Source organism: Cavia porcellus, unplaced genomic scaffold, assembly GCF_034190915.1.
Source record: "Cavia porcellus strain 051 isolate PalLab524CR breed Dunkin Hartley unplaced genomic scaffold, mCavPor4.1 scaffold_3, whole genome shotgun sequence".
NCBI lineage: Eukaryota > Metazoa > Chordata > Mammalia > Rodentia > Caviidae > Cavia > Cavia porcellus.
The window spans coordinates 71,800,784-71,816,233 of NW_026947486.1; the positions used below are offsets into that span (position 1 = coordinate 71,800,784).

The 15,450-nt window shown below is 35.9% G+C and overlaps 1 protein-coding gene and 1 pseudogene across 8 annotated transcripts in view; one reads left to right on the forward strand and one right to left on the reverse strand.

The window, feature by feature from the left end:
* Positions 1-15,450, reverse strand: part of Dcx (doublecortin) — a 349,437-nt gene that overhangs the window by 318,929 nt on the left and 15,058 nt on the right. For all 8 annotated transcript variants that reach the window (XR_010046625.1, XR_010046622.1, XR_010046623.1 and 5 more), the window contains exons 2-3: positions 13,197-13,331; positions 10,354-10,541 (exon numbers count right to left, since the gene is read on the reverse strand). The gene's annotated coding sequence lies outside the window, so the exon portion shown is untranslated. The remainder of the gene's footprint in view (positions 1-10,353; positions 10,542-13,196; positions 13,332-15,450) is intronic.
* Positions 7,255-7,957, forward strand: LOC100713550 (large ribosomal subunit protein mL39-like; annotated as a pseudogene).

Here is a 15,450-nt window from a genome sequence, read left to right on the forward strand (position 1 = left end):
GGCACTTTGAGATAAAAATTCAGGGAATCGTTTGATGGAATTTATTCTGGGTATTCTGGGTATTCTAGATAGAAGATCATGTCTTCTCAAATAATAACTTGATTTCTTTTTTTGGCATAAAAAGTAAATACTATATCTAGGAATTAAGGTAACTAAGAAAGTCAAAGGTATCTACATAAAAAATTACACTACTCTGAAAGAGGAGATTGAAGAGGAAATCAGAAAATGGAAAGATATCATCATATTGTCAAAATAGCCATACTTAAAAAACTGTTACAACGATTTGGCATAACTCCAATCAAAACACCAACAGTATTCTTCATATATCTAGAGAAAATAATCCTAAAATTAATACAGAATCAGAAGAGACCCAGAATAGCAAAAGCAATCTCAGGCAACTAGAGCAAACAGAAGACATTATAATCGTAGATTTCAAGTTACATTGTAAGTCCACAGTTATAAAAACATATTGGTATTGGCACAAAAAAAAGACACCTGGATCAGCTGAACAGAATAAAGGGTGCATAATCAACTCAATACACATTGAACTGTCTCTGATAAAGGGCTCACAAACATACACTAGAAGAAACATAGCCTCTTTATGAAATGATCAGGGAAAATGGTTATCTGCATACAAAAGAGACTGACATTCACTCTGTACTAATACCAAATCAAAATGAATAAAAAATCTAAATGTTAAAACAGAAAAAAACTGCTAGGAGATAAAATAATAAAATTATTAAAGACATGGACATTAGCAAGGACTTTCTGAACAGAGCCCCAGTTGCACAAGAAATAATACCAAAAATCAAAAAATGGGATCATACAAATTAAAAAAACCCTGCATAGCAAAGGACACAACAGAGTTAACAGACAACCTATAGAATGGGAAAAATTTTTGGCAGCTCTTCCTCAGACCAAGGACTAATGTTTGGAATACATAAAGAACTTAAACAAATTAGACTCCCTCAGAATAAAAGACCTAATCAAAAATGAATAACTGAAATGAACAGAGTTCTCAGAAGAAGAAATACAAATGCTAAATAAATATATGAAAAAATATTGAACATCTCTAGCCATTAGAGAAATGGAAATTAAAACAAAACTGAAACCCCATCTTACTGTAGAAGAATGGCTGTGATCCAGAAATCAAATAGTAAAAAAATGGTGATGAGGCTCTGGAAAAAAAAGGATAAAGAGATTGTTGGTGGGAATGTAAAGTAGTCCAACCACTATGGAAAACAGTATGGAGAGTCCTCAAAAAACTAAAAATAGGAATTCCATTCAAATAAGCTATTTTCTTTCTAGGTATACACCAAAAAAAGCTATTGTAATTCCAAATACAGAGTTCAGTCATCCAAGTATTGTAACCCTCTTTCTAGTTTTCCTCACAATCCAAAAAGTTATATTTGCAATCCTATTGAGATGTTATTGGAATCCCAACAAATTAATTCCAATCTACCACCACCAATGCAATCCAGGGTGACAGTAAAAACACCAAGACATATTCCAAGTTAAGGACAGCCAAGGGGTCCTGAATCCAATCCTCATGAAGACATGCAAGCAAAGGCCTTGATCCTAGGCCTCTCCCAGAATTTATTATCTTGTGAAGAAGGGGGGTGGCTCAGGGATGAGTGACAGTGAGGATGGCAGGAATTACATGAGTAACTTTAGCTGGCTAGCCAGACACAAGAATGGTTTCTCTGTAAATTGCAGAGATAAAGATATACAGAAGATCAATTTACATAGTTGACATTCCCGGAGCTATTGACTCTAACATCTCGCATATGCTCATATCCTGTACATATTCTGCACAGAGAACACTATCGTGGAAACAGGACTGTCTGTTGGCTTTAGAAATTACATAGCAGAACATGGACTAGCCTTTTTTGCAATGCTTAGAGCCAATTAAAAAAGAGAAGGAAATACCCTCGTCAGCTTTGTACATCTCACTTAAGGAAATGAATCTCCAAATAATCAAAGTCACAATAATTGTTTTGCATTCAAAGGGAGTCACTGGAGTTGTCTTCCACAAAGAGCCAAAGTCATCATATTACAGTGATACATTCATACCCATGTTTATAACAGCACAATTCACAACAGCTAAATATTAGAATTGGTCTATGACCATCAACATATTAAAGGATAAAAGAATTTGTAGTATTTATATACAGTGGAATACTACCATAACATAAAGGATAGACTTGGGTTGTTTGTAGGGAAATGGATACACCTTGTCAGTATAATGTTGTGAAATAAATCAGACACAGTTTAAATATCACATGGTTTCTCTTATATGAGAAACCCAAATTATAAATACAGAGCATAGATAGTGGAAAATATATACTAATAAAAATTGGATAAATGCAAAGCAAAACACTCAGCAGGAGAAGTTGTAGTATTTTGCATTCATACAGTTTTGCATGAAATTTCCTTCAACCCTTAGCCACTCAATCCTCCCTAAGTAACACCAAGTTTCAGTTTTCCCTGTGACTTCCCATTCACGTTTTAGTTTTAATATAATTCATTTCAAAAAAGATTTGAGTATCTACTATTTGCAAAACACTGTTCTAAGTGCTGTACCACATAAAAAATGAATGTGATGTTCTTAATGAGCTTAAATATAATAGGGAAAAGAGTGTAATACCATGAGATAAAGTTAGGATAAATACATATAAATACCTGAACCCAAAAGGAGAGAGCATTTCCACCACACCTAAATCCAAGTACAATTGGAAAGTTACCCACCCCATTCGGGAGTACTGCAAAAACTGAAAGCCCATATTTTTAATTTCAGAAGTTGAAGGCAACTCAGACTATCTAAGGTGATGATTAAAATTTTTTCTGTAAAGATTTAGAGACTAAATATTTTTGGCATTGTGATTTATATGGTCTCTGTCACAAATACTCAATTCTGCTGTTGTAATGTGAAAGTAACCATATACCATATATATGTACAATAAGAGTGACAAGATTAGCCCACATGACGGAATTTGCTATCTCTGGGCTAGGAGATGCAGGTTAATAACTCATTTAATTCACTGTCATTATTTATTTGAAATTCTATATTTAGTGAAGTTACATGATAACTTGTAGATTTTTGTTTTTGTCCTAATTTTTGTCTGATGGGCAGATAACCCTAAAGTTCTATGGGTCTACTGGACAATTATTCAGCTTGTATCTCATCTAGCATTTTTGTCATTCTGTTAATACTCCGTGTTTTCAAATGGAATTGATTCAATCACAACTTTTTCCCTTGTGGCACTGGACAGGGCTTATTGAGGACTTCACACATGCTGAGCAAGCACTCTACCATTGAGCTATATTCTTAGCCTTCTTTATTATTTTGAGACGGTGTCTAATTAAACTGTCCAGGTTGGGCTCAAACTTGCCATCCTCACAACTCAGCTGTTGGACTAGCTGGGATTAAAGGCATGCTCCCACTGTACGCAGCTACATATTTGCTTTTTTTTTCTTTTTAAAAATTTTTATATTAAACAGGATAAAACAGAATAAAACCAATCAAAACAAACCAGTGTAAGAGATACAGGACTTCAAAACATTACAAAATCAACAACAGTTACCATAATGCCTTTTAATGTCTTCAAAATAGCTGCAGAATCCTTCGGACATAGTAAAAATCAAACAGAACAGAATAGAATAGAAACAATAAAACAAGACAATGAATGCAATAAAGGACTTCAAAACAAGCCAATAGTAAATCCAAAACTGTTACCATAATATATCTTGCCATCTTTGAAATAGCTGCTCCTGCCATCAGATTTCACATAACCAAACCAGGGGGCTGGGGATTTAGCTCAGTGGCATAAGTACCTGCCTTGCAAGCAGGCAGTCGTGAGTTCGATCCCTGGTACCAATAAAAATGAAAAAAATACATAACCAAACCAAAGAGAATAAACCCAATCCAACACAACAATGGAAACAATATGGGACCTCAAAATAAGACCATGGGAATCAACAGACCTCAGAAGGAGATCCCCCTAGATGCCACACTGTGTATCACTATCCTCTGAACCTATGATCAGATCACTGGCCATAGACCTGCAAGTTAAAGTGCAACACCAAAGCACCGGGGCATCCAATTGCATTTCACCTCCACAGTTATCATCACAGTCTGTGTTTCTGTGGATAAAATAAACCAATCTCTTAAGGGGGAGGGGTGAGGGTAGATTGGTACTTCTTATATTGCCAGTATGCATGCAGAAGGAGCTGAGGTCTGGCTTTTCCCAGTTCAGCAGTGTGCTGCACAGGGCTCTGGTACCCAGACTGGATTTGTTTGCCGGTATGCTTTTGTTCTTTCTACCTCCAGTCTACAAATGGCGCTAACTCATGGGGAGAAAAAAAAATGTAGATGTCTTCTACTAAATTTCCTCATTATTCTGACAAACTCATGTATTTACTGTAATTATATTCTAACTTGAAAATTATTCTGAATATCCTTAGGAAACTAAATACTTTGATTCATATTAAATCAAACTATTGTTAGCCACCTTTTCATTAGTAAAAAAAAAAAAAAAACAAAAAAAAACAAAAAAAAACTGAGGGCTGGGGATATAGCTCAGTAGCATGGCCTCTAACTGGTAAGCCTGACATCCTGAGTTCAATTCCAGCTATCCCCTACCAAAAAAAGAAAAAACCTGAGCTAAGCCAATTTAAACAAAGAAGAATATTTAGTTCACAGTGGAGGATCAACTGGCTCATGGCTTTGGTGCATGTCTTGGGACAGTACATGGGGTGGAGCAGATTAAAAAAGAAGCTGCTTGTCTCAAAGGAACTAGGAAGTAAAGGAGTGAAAGATGAAGGGGTTGGATCCCAACATTATAAACTCTTCAAGATCACACACCTAATGACAAAAGTTCCCACTACCCTCCCATTATTGCCTACCTGAGGACCAAACCTTTAAATACAGGAAACCTTTCAGATTGAAACTAAAGCACCATGTAGTAAATAATTTTGATTTCTAAACAATCTCAAGGTGAAATGGTACTGTGAAAAATGAATATTAAGCATAATTTGAAATGCATATTTCTTTTTTTGTATATGTTATAGAATGGCTTGGCTCTGTGAATGGACATTTTTTGACAATTTAAAGTTTGAAGGAGAAGTGTGAGGTTATGTGTGAAGGAGAAGTGTGTATTTATGAGCTTTGCTAGTCTACTCAACTCTTGAAAGTTTTTCCCTAGAATAAATTACAGGACATTCTGGCGGTGGAAGGCCAAATCAGGGATATTTACTCTGAGGTCACTTCCTCCTTCCCCTACTACAACTTCCATTTTCCTTTCCCAGTTCACAGGAAAAAAAAATTCCAACCAACTCCGCAGGCGTCATCAATGCCCACCCTAAGCACCACCCCCGGTCAAAAGTTACATATACCCCATACCCTATATCTAGGACAGAGGAAAAGCCAGACTGCTCTCCATTATGGGCTCCTCTCCATGTCCTTTGAATAAAGGCCACTTTTACTTTTATATTCTGCTCCTTTATTGTGCCAAAAAACTCTAACAATTCTAGTGTATTCTATCACAATTGCTTCCCTCTCAGATTTTTTTCTGTGGGATAGAAGTTTATGAATTTGTTTAAAAGATAAAATTATGTGAGGCTGAATCAGTAATAAGAACAATAGAAACAGAGAAATAAATCTAGAAAAAATAGGGTAATGCTTGTGTTTTTGCTTGGAAAGGTAAAGATAGTTCTTTTTTCTCTATAGCATCTGATTCCACAATGAAAAGGACAACCTTTACACAAAATTGCAGATTTTCAAAACAGTTTTCATTTTCCATAGTTTATACTACTGAATTTGAAAAGAAACAATGAAATCTATTAAAATTTTATTCAAGATTGACTTACTTTTGATAGATTTGTTCATAAGGGGATAAAAGCTCACATGATTTTACTGCCAAAATTATATTAATGCAAAAACAAAATTGAAGGGGACCAAGATACGGAGGGAGGGGACAGGAGAAAGGTGGAAGGGACATAAGAAGAATTGATATGTGCTATGTACATGTATCAACTCTTGATTATGAATGTAATCATTACATGTAGCAAACTAATAAAAGCACTCATGCTTGATTCTGAAAAATGAAATTAGAATTTAGCTCTAATAAAATGACAAATTGCAGAACATGGACAAATAGATCAATGGAATAGAAAACAAAACACAGGAATAGATATCCACAAATATATTCAATTATTTTTTGACAAGGAGAGAGGCACGGTGGTGCACTCCTATAAACCCAGCACTTGGGAGGCTGAGGCAGAAAAATCATTTGCAACTTCAAGACCAGCCTGGGCTATAAAGTGAGCCCAATCCCAGCCTAAACTGCATATGGAGACCCTGTCTCAAAAAGACAAAAAAAAATTTTTGACAAGGGAAGCAAAAGCAATTCAATGGTAAGATGACTTTTTACATAAATGTTGCTGGATGAATTGGATATACAATTGCCATGAAATGAACCTTGATCTAAACTTCATACCTTTTTGAAAATTAATGCACAATAAATGCAAAGCATGAAACTACAAAAGTTTAGAAAACAACACAGAAAAAGAACTTTGGAACTTAAGTAAGGCTAGGCAAAATTCTTAGACCTGACACCAAACAACATGAAGGATAAACTTAAAAGTTAATAAATTGGATTTCATCAAAATTATAAAAAAAACTGCCCACAAAGCATTTGACGGGTACTGCTTAAATGGGATACTACCAGCCTTATAATATGATGCCTGCCCAATGTGGTGCTGAACCCTAAAACCACAGCGTGCCCTTCCAATACAAACTTCCGGTGTTCTTCTTCAAAGCCCAAAATAAAATTTCTTCTCTTCTTTCCTGTATAGGCCAAAGACCCTCCAATCCTCTCCCCATACCACGATCCAGTCTCCACCCCCAGCCCAACTCCATAAATGCTGTTTTACAGCTTCCCCTGTTTGAGGGTCCTTGTATCTCCCGCAGCTCTCCAGTGCTGGTAATAAAGTTTTTTTTTAAATCTCTGTATCTCTCAATCACACCAAAAAAACCTAACAATATTCAGTTAAGACAATCAGAAAAACATCCCAATCTGAGGGGAAATATTTATAGTTGCATATCGAATAAAGGCATTTATGTGTATAAGGAACTCACAATAATAAAAATCAAAGCAAATAAACAACCTAATCAAGAACAATCAAACTTGTGTGCTACAGTTCCTGTGGTCGCCATGGAGGCCATGCTATCTACTATTCCAGGATGGTATGATGATGCCCCAAGTGGTGGGGCCACCTGAAGGTTTACAGCAACTGTTATGGACCCAACTGACAGGAATGCAGAATTATCTCTTTAATAAAGAGAAAAAGAGGCGGTTATCACTAACTTCCTAAAATGAGAAATTGAAGTTAAACGTGTTGGGAAAACTGATTCTGGCACTGTCTTTGTGAAGAATGAAAGCATTTTGACTCCTTACATTTGTGCCATGCATTTACATGAGTGGTACACCAGGAAGTTTATTCTTGTTCTTATGGACACACAACCTTGGGACATGTATAAACCATTGAACTAGTCCTGTGACAAAAAGTTTACTGGCATTTTTGTGTCATGATGTTGGGTTGTGTAATACAGTGGGCATTCAAAGACAAATATGTGGTCAGTGTGGTCACAGAAACCTATGATTGTTGGAGCTTTCTTCCATGATGTAGTTTTGGATAAGTGACTGGATGAGTGAATTCCAACAAAAAAGAATCTACATTCCTTCACAGAAAATGCTCATGCTTTAATTTAAAAAGCTCTGCCTTTGAAACTCTGGAAGTTGAAGCAAAACTTGCATTAGAAATATTTCAGCACAAGTACAAAACAGATTTTATAGAACACAGGGCATCTCAGGACCCTGAGAAAATAATGAAGTTACACAGAACAGATGACTTCATTGACATGACTGAGGGTCTTCTTATTCCAAGAACATGGACCCTTCCCCTCCCCTCCCTCCCTCCCCTCCCCCCTTCCCTTCTTCTTTCTTTCTTTCTTTCTTTCTTTCTTTCTTTCTTTCTTTCTTTCTTTCTTTCTTTCTGTCTTTCTTTCTTTCTTTCTTTCTAGTGGAGACTGAACTTATGACCTAGCGCTTGCCAGACAGGTGCTAAGGGCTAAGCTACTAGAAGATCTGAGAAAACTGAAGATCAAACTAAAACAACAGAGGAAAGTTCATCTACCTAAAGACTTTCAAAAATTTAAATATGTACAGTAAGTGAAAAGATTTTACTATAATAAAAAAAGAAAAGAACAAATAAGCCAGGTAAAGTGGCACAGGCCTATAATTCCAGCACTCTGGGAGAGTGAGACAGGAGGATCCAATGTTATAGAGCCCACATAGGGCAATTTATCAACATAGTGAAATCTTGTCTCGAAAATAAGAAAAAGGGATGGAAACATGCAGCTTTGTGAAAAGGTCCTGAATTCAAACCCCAGTGCCACAAAAAGGAGAAATGGACAAAGCACATGCATAGACATTTCACAAAGAGGAGGCAAACATGACAAGTAAATACATGAAAAGACAGTCAACATCATTAGCTATTAAATAAATGAAAGTTACTATGAGATATCACTACACATCTATTGGAATGGCTAATGAAAAATAGTGACAACACCAATTGTTAGGATGTATAAAAACTGAATTATTCATACATTTATGCTAGGAATATAAAATGGTACAGCCTCTGTGGAACTTCATAGGATAGCTGGGCATGGTGGCACACATCGGTAATCCCAGGAGGCAGGGGCAGGAAGATTGCCATGAGTTCCAGACTAGCCTGAGCTACCTAGTGAGTTCTAGGCCAGGCAGAACTGATATCATAGGAAGACTTTGTTTTAAAAAAAAAGAAAGAAAAAGAAAAAAGAACTTCATACGGATGTTCATAGTGATTTTATTTCAAACAGTCAAAAACTGGAAACTAGTCAAACATCCTTTAACGGATGGTTGGTTAAATAATCTACTCAGCAGTAATAATGAATTGTTATATATGTACCAACTCAAAATAGAGCTCAAGGTCATTATACAGAGTGAAGAAAAATGCTAACCAAAATAATTCACATATTGCCTGGTTTTATTTATATAACATTTGTAAAATAGTATAACTATAGAGATGGAGAACAGATTCATCATTGGCAGGGCTTAGAAATGAGAGGAAAAGAGATTGATACGATTGTAAGTGAGTACTCTGAGGGGGCTTTGTGGCAATTCTACAGTTGAATATATTGATTGTATTGTTGACTATGTAAATCTATACATTGATAAAATTGGATTGACTGATACAGTGCATGTATAATTGTTAATATCTAAATAATATCTATGACTTGCACCAGTATCAGTTTCTTGGTTTTGATTTTTTTGGGTAACTTGTTAAAACTGAGGAAGGCTGGGGGAAGAGTACGCAGAATTTACGTATACTGTACATTTCTGTCATTTTTTAAATTTCCTATGCATCTGTAATTCCATTAAAATTTTAAAAATGAGCAATTCATCTTCAAGCTCTCAACAGAAGGATAACAAGTTATATTTACATTCTGTGTAATATGCCTGACAACGGAGATTTCATATATCACAAGAGGAAACAGTTCTGTGCTGTACACCAATAGAGAATTTTACTCACTGCCATTTTAATATTGGTATGTTACTGGCCATTTATGTCCATATGTTCATTTGCTTGCCACTAACCAAAACAAATGAAGGTATTTATTTTGGGAAATGTTTCATTCAAAGCTAACTTCAAGGAAATGAAAGGACATCAATTGCTTCAAATCATTATCTCACTGTGTATATCATACATACAGACTGGGTTACAGACTTTTCTGTTGGCATTGCTTAAATATGCTCCAAATTGAATGAATAGAGTGAGTCAGTATTTCAAGGACTCACTGTGGTATGGAAATAGATATTTCATGAAGGAAAAATGGTCACCTAAAATGCAATGGACACAAGGGAAACAACTAATAACATAAGTAGAATGAATGAATGAATGAATGAATGAATGAGTAAACCTTGGTAGGCAGGGCCACCTGAGAATCCATGGTAGGCCAATGCCTACCAGGGCCTTGAGTGTATAGACAGTTCAGAGACCCTAGACCTATAGAATCGCATGGCTCCACCAGGCTCTGCCCTAGAGGATGCTCTCTGTAGTGGCTTTGCTCTGACAGTAGCCAACTCTCTGGGACCCATTTCTGGGTCCAGGAGGCTCCATGTTTTGCAGTCAAGGCAGAGGGAGCCACACATCCCCATGGCTCATGTTTAATGCTGGCTGGTGGAGATAGCATCACATAGACACTGCCAGTGTTTACTGCCTCTCTAAAGGGGTGGCTACTGTAGCACTCACCTGAGCCCACTGGAGCCATGTCTGGGATGACTGAGGTGCATTGTACCAGGACACAAGGAGTGGAGACTTGAGGTATTGTGGACAGCAAATGCCAAGATCCTTTGGGCACCTGAGGGACCTCTTAGTATACAGTTTTGTCCCACAGACGTTGGCACTCTCAGACTCCGATAGGGTGGTAGTCTTGATCACTGAAATGACATTGGAGTCATCCTTAGTAAATAGCACCTGGCTTGTACTGATCTATAAATAATGATCTCCTTTTCAGAAGATAGCTTGATCACACCCTTGGTATTCTCTCCCAAACACTTTTTTTATTCTTTTAAATATGGCCAACTTTACTAAGAATTTCCCAAATCTTTTAGTTTGGCTTCCTTGTTGATCATAAATTTCATTTCTGACTCTAGTCTTTTATCTCATGTTTTATTGTAAGGGGTTAAGAGAAGCAATGCTTCTCCTTTAATTCTTTGCTTAGTTATTTCTTCCACCCAAAATCCTATTTTATTGCTAACAAGTTCCTCCTTCCATAAAGATCCAGACATGAGCATACTTAGCCACATCCTTTGCGACTTGGTAAGTGCTATACTCCAGATCACATTAGCATAGCTTTCACTGTTCATATGTGTACCAACATTCTGCTCATTGCCTCTTAGATAATATCTAATAAGACTAAGGCTTTTTCTAGAACTCTCCTCATCTACTGAGCCCTCATCAGAATTATATAGTACTTTGCCTATGGCAATGTAGCTTTTTTCTAGCCTTCACCTAGAGCCTCTACTGATTACTCAAGTCCAAGGCTGGTTTTAGTTTTATGTGTTTGTTACAGCAGCATTTATAGGCACCAATTCCTGTCTTAGTGTATTTCAGTTGCTCTAACAAAATACCATAAACGGCTAATTTATAAACAATAGAAATGTACTGCTCACATTTCTGGAGACTGGGAAGTTTAATGTTAAGGTACCAGCATATCTGGTGTCTGGTGAGGGCCTGTTCCTCATACATGAAGGCAGAGCCCTCACAACAGTATCTCTTTCTCAAGGCCTGCTTATTAGGATCATCACCTTGGGGTTAGATGCTAACATACAAATTCTAGGGTGACAGATACAACCAGACCACAAAAATGTGTATCCTTGTATTGTTTTTGTCTTAGGGGAAAGTTGTCTTAGGCGAAAAGTATTGTCTTAGGGGAAAAGTTCCTAAATTTTCATCACTGAGAACGATGTTAGCTGTAGCTTTGTGATATACAGTCTCATGAATAAGTACTTTCCTCTTATACTAATGTGTTGAGTTTTTAATGTAAGATGACTTGGAATTTATCAAATTCTTTTCCCTCATCTATTGAGATGGTTTTATGGTTTTCGTCCTCTCTGTAAATGTGCTGTATTTCATTTATTAATTTATGTTGAACCATCCTTGCATCTCAGAGATAAAACTCATTTGATCATGGCAAATTATCCTCTTAATATGCTTCTAAATCTGGTTTTATTAAGATTTTATTTAGTACTTTAGCATTTATGTTCATCAGAGATATTACTCTGTAAATTTCTTTGGTTGTAATGTGCTTATCTGGATTTGGTATCAGGTGATGGTGGCCCTGTAAAATGGTTTTGGAAATATGCCTTTCTCTTCATGTTTTGGGAAGACTGTGAGAAGGATCAGTATTAGTTCTTTAAGTGTCTGGTATCCTTTGTTGATATGATGTGTATTTTGAGCCATAGGAGGAAATCTAGGTGGCAGTAAAAAGAGCAGAAAGTTGCATGTTTGCATGATGGAAATGAGAAATCCAGAATGAAAAGGTTTGTGGAAAATATGAATAGAAGCTAAGGTTTTTTTGTTGTTGTTGTTTTTGTTTTGTTTTGTTTTTGAAGGCATCTTTATACTGATATCAATTTTTCCATTACTTTGTCCTTCAAGAGGACAAAGTAATTTCATATACTGTTAGTACTGCACACATTTTATATGAAGATAATTGTCACAGCTCTAACAATATAGGTAGTACTAAATGTCAGATTTCTTAGCATTACCTGAAAATGACCCCAAAATTCCAACTCTGCAATGGGATGTGTATCTATAGTCCGCTTCCCTCACCCTCCAGTCCAGAGGATGGGGCACGACACATTAATACTGACAAAATTTTAGACAAAAAAGAGTCAGATTTCTGACTTTCATTTATGTAAACAATATATAAAAGCAGGCATATTAGAAACCAAAGGAAGATGAGCTGCAAAACTGAAAGTACCTGTCATGTAATGAGAAAAAGTATATAAACACAGTTGTGCCATTTTTAAAATACCCTGGAGACTTAAATTTATTTAAAAAAACCAGTGTGTATGATGGAAGTGAATATGTAAATTATGGGTTTTATGGCTTGTATCACTCAGTCACCAGTGGGGCTTTCTGGAAGTGGTTGAATCTAAAGTGTGTGATGCTGGAACCCAGGATGCAATGCTAAGATTAAGGGTGTAAGTGCTACCCACCCTAAGGGTGAGCAGTCTGGATAAAATATAAGGGACACAAAGAGGCTTGTTGCTTACTGTCCTCTGCCTGCCATGAACTGGTTTTCCTCTGTGAAAGCCCTCCGGTATACCACTCTACCTCAGAGCCAGCCAACTATGAACTGAACCTCTATGAACTGAATCTGTGAGCCAAATAAACCTTTCCTCCTTTAACTTTGGGGGTTGGGTATTTTGTCTCAGCAATGAGAAAAGAAACTAAGACAATAGCCCAATAAAATTCTTTCAAAATACCTGGGAGACAAAAACCTCCCCATTTTCCAGTTACATGGATTTTAGAAAATATGTGTGGTCCCCTACTGATAGCAGCCATTTGACATGTAATTTACTTACTTCACTGATGATGCAAAAATAATATAACTTCAGTAAAACTGTACTTTGAACTTTGACTTTGATCTTTCTTCTGACTGGCAATATTTCATCCCATAGAGTCTCCTGATGCTGGGATGTGGTAGAAAATCACAATTCCTAGTCAAAAATGCAAAAAAGGGAAAAATTCTATAAATTATTATGTTGCTAACCTATGATGTACAGCAAATTAGGTGTATTAAATGAACTTTAAATTTATGATATTTCAGAACATTATTCCATTGTAAGTTAAGGAGCTTCTGTATATAGATACAAAGTAAGAGTCAATTACAATAAAATAGAAATAGGCAATTTGTTATGTATCCTAGATACCTAATTCAAACAAATATCTTACATAGCTATTCTTTAATATGGGTAAAATACGCTACTGTGGAAATGAAATTATTAATGAAATGGCAGATATCATTAGAACTCTATTGAAGGATAAATATGTACTTAATCTATTTTTAATTTTTCTGGAATATTTACTATGACACATACATTTAGTAATTTGCAGCTTATAAAACCAACCTAGTAATCGCCTTCACCTTGCCAACACATTTATTTGTATGGAAAAACACAGTGGTATTTCCTAAATATGTGCAGTATTTTCCACCTAATTAGTACCTCAGGGTAGGTTGTTTATAAACAGAAAACAATAAGGATCATGTTATATATCCCTGTAGTACTCTCTGTACACCATCAGGTTTAGAAATAAGGAAGAAAGATTACGTTTTAAAAAATAAGAAAGCTAGCTACCAGACTGTCATTATGGACAAGGGAACTGACTAGAATAACATGATCTATAAAGAAATAATATTGTCTATAGCTTCATATACTGGGGAAATATAGTTCTTGTTAGCTTCAAATCAGAAATATGCTTAGAGGGCAACATGGAAATATAAAGAATATACTCTTGTTCTTAATATTATTTGAAAAGAATGCTACTAAAAGTATTTCATCCTTGATGCTAAATAGGTCCCAACTATACCCACCGTTCATCTTCCAACAATCACTTGCAAGTGACTACCTAATATTGTACTCATTCGCTGGGATCATTATAGAAATCAGCAACTAATAAGGGAATATCTGGCTCAAGAGACATTTAACAGGTTGCAGAGGATAGCATGTTTCACATTCAGATGAGGTTGCCATCTGGTGGAAAAACATAGGTTAAGCAAAGCAAATTTTTTGTAGGTGGTTCATGTTACTACTTTTAGAAAACATAGTCTTTGTTTTACACAGTTAGTGAGTGTCTATTTTTTTATTTTTACTGAACGAATGGCTGTTCATTGTATCTAAAGTATGAAAAAAATATCAGGAAATAGAGTATACTGAAGTTTCAGGTTTAAAAGTTAATAAATAAATATGACTTTTAAATTTACCAAGATCTTGTTAAATTGTTTTACATTTTACAAATACTTAGAAAGTTAAGTATGATGGTGCACACCTGTAATTCCAGCACTCTGGGATGCTGAGGCAAGAGAATTGCTGGTTAAAAGTCCAGAATGGACAATTTAGCAATTTACACCCTTTCTCAAAACAAATGAAAATAATTAGGTATATGTATGTAGAGTGATGGCACTGTATTAAATTTCCCAGTACTACCAAAAAAGAAAATCCTAGAAGTATGATCTATGACATCACATAGGTTTTCTTTTAGATATAAAAATGACTTTTGGTGTCTATTTCTTTAATTGATGTTCTTGTCATGAGGATTTAAGATTAGGTATATACGAAGACTAACTGGGTCAATCTCCAACTGCTCTAGTATAACATAATTGATTCAAATGTCACCACCAATCTTCTCTAGTTTCCTTTTTGTCTCCCTTATCTATTAAAGACTCTAAATACAGCTTTCACATATTAAGGGATGATATTTGTCCTTTAGAAGACATGAAATAGATCAAAATAGTGTAATAAGAAATCAATCACTTGTGTCTACATGGGGCCAGTTACCTGAATTCTGGTAACATGGACATCAACCAGTCATCTTTGGATTATATATTGTTTGTTAATAATAAAAAAGAGTGTAATGATTAAGCTCAATTGTCAACGTGAGTGACATGTTACATGAGTGATCTAGCAAAACACACGAGTGTGTCTGGGTGGATTGTAGAGGCATGACTTTGGAGTCTGTATCTGGCCCCTGACTCCAGCTTCTCAGGTCCTGTTCCCTTGTTCTGCTTCCCAGCAATCACCTAACTAATTAGCTTTGTTCTGTCATACCCTGCCACCA